The following is a 2,500-nucleotide window of genomic DNA, read 5'->3' as shown; positions in this document are numbered from 1 at the left end:
CTCAGCTCCCTCCACAATTCCCTCCACAGTGCACCTCCCCCACACGAACCTGCCTTTTCATCAGCTGGGTAAGCGTTCTCTGCTAATTAAGATGACGTAGGCACCTTGATCAGGTGAGTGTGACGGTAAATAATTAATCGGACTCGCAAATCACAGGACAAAGTTAAGAGGCAGTGAACGGTCCCAGTAAATAAAGGGAAATACAGGGATTAAGGAGAAGTGATCGGTTCCAATAAATAAGCGGAAACAAAGAGAATAAGGAGAAGTATAGAAAATAAAGGTATGCGTATATAGAAAATAAGGAGGGGTATAGAAAATGAGGAGAAATAAGAAAATCACAAGAAATATAGAAAATAAGGATAAATATACAAAATATGAAGTATTGAAAACAAGTGAAAGTATAGAAAATGAGTAGAAATGAGAAAATAACAAGATATAAGGAAAATAAGGGGAAATATAGAAAATAAGAATAAATATTGTAAATAAGGAAAAGTATAGAAATACAAATGAACAAAAATAGACAGGACTGAATAATAAAACTGAATCTCTGCTACGACGTAAGGAAGTAGACATAATTAGGTGTGTTAAATCGTGTGACCAAATGCATCAGAGAGAGAGAGAGAGAGAGAGAGAGAGTATAAATACAATTTATTTCCCACCAATTAATAATAGGGAGAGAGAGAGAGAGAGAGAGTATAAATACAATTTAATTCACACTAATTAATGATAGGTAGAGGTAGAGAGAGAGAGAGAGAGAGAGAGAGAGAGAGAGAGAGTATAAATACAATTTATTTCCCACCAATTAATGAGAGAGAGAGAGAGAGAGAGAGAGAGAGAGAGAGAGAGAGAGAGAGAGAGAGAGAGTATAATAAAATTTATTTCCACCAATTAATGATAGGTTAGAGAGAGAGAGAGAGAGAGAGAGAGAGAGAGAGAGAGAGAGAGAGAGAGAGTATAAATACAATTTATTTCCCACCAATTAATGATAGGTAGAGAGAGAGAGAGAGAGAGAGAGAGAGAGAGAGAGAGAGAGAGAGAGAGAGAGAGAGAGTATAAATACAATTTATTTCCCACCAATTAATGATAGGTAGAAAGAGAGAGAGAGAGAGAGAGAGAGAGAGAGAGAGAGAGAGAGAGAGAGAGAATACAAATGCAATTTATTTCCCATCACTTGGGGAGGGACACAGCGAGAAAGAGAGAGAGAGAGAAAGAGAGAATACAAATACAGTTTATTATCCAACAGTTAAAGAGAGAGAGAGAGAGCACAAATACAGTTTATTTCCAATTAATTAAAGAGAGAGATAGAGAGAGAGAGCCTGTGTGTGTGTGTGTGTGCGCGCACGTGCCCTTCCTATGAATACCCGTGCGATTCGGTCAAAATCTGTATTATTGGGACGCCCAGGGAAGGTCGCCTCGTGAATTGACCCTAACAAGGCCATGGCTAAATATAGCCAGAGAATATAGGTCACATATATCCTTTTACAATCATGTCACTAGGATTTGTTGCAGCAGCAATAATCAGCAATTGCTAAATACTCTCTCTCTCTCTCTCTCTCTCTCTCTCTCTCTCTCTATTCAATTTCTACCATGGTCCCTGCTTTCAAAATATATGATCTTGATATCATATAAGCTGCTTTGCATCTCTCTCTCTCTCTCTCTCTCTCTCTCTCTCTCTCTCTCTCTGAATGTATAAAGCTTTCAGAAATGAAGGGGACACCAGCATTAACTTGTTTTCAAGTGTTTCATATTTCGTAATAATGCATTACGTTCCCCTTTATTGCTTTTATACGTTTTGATTTTAATCATTGCATGATAATTCAGAGTATGGAAATGAGGTTTAAACTGTTGTCTCATAAAGCTGAATTAGAATAAGTATTGATTTGATACAGATTTCTTGACATATATGACGTTCTCGGGGCACAGTAAACAGAGCAATTTGAGAAAAATAATTTTACAGTAACATTGTGAGTTTCCTCCCGGTCACACCTAAATGGCAAGTATTATTATTTTCCCCTGTTTTTCCTGCTCTTATTTCGATCCTGTTAGGGAAAGCTGGTATGATATGATTTTAGTAATATATTTTTTTTCTTGACTAAATGGCATTCGTTAGTTCACACCTGCCTTCATTTAATTTTTAATTGCCAATATCCTGCGCCTTCCTCCTCTCATATCTTGGCCTTCCACTCCTAACAATTTTAATAACGCGACAAATTTCTACCCATTCCTTCATCTCCCACCCCTTCATCTCCCATCTCTTCACCGCCCACCCCCCACATCTCTCACACTCCACACGACCTCCGCATCGCCCTCGCGAGTAATATGCGACAACGTTCGAAGGACAGCGCCCTTTAGAGCTTCTGTAGTGACTGAGAGCCACGAGTCTCTCCGGAGGCCAGCCAATGAGAGCGAGGCCCAGGGTGCTCTCACCCAAACGGCTCCAGTCGGCCATTGGGGAAGATGATGATGATGATGGGTGGTGATGGGTGGTGATGGGTGATGG

Source organism: Macrobrachium nipponense, chromosome 42, assembly GCF_015104395.2.
Source record: "Macrobrachium nipponense isolate FS-2020 chromosome 42, ASM1510439v2, whole genome shotgun sequence".
NCBI lineage: Eukaryota > Metazoa > Arthropoda > Malacostraca > Decapoda > Palaemonidae > Macrobrachium > Macrobrachium nipponense.
The sequence above is the reverse complement of the archived record's forward strand: the minus strand, read 5'-3'. Positions refer to the sequence as shown.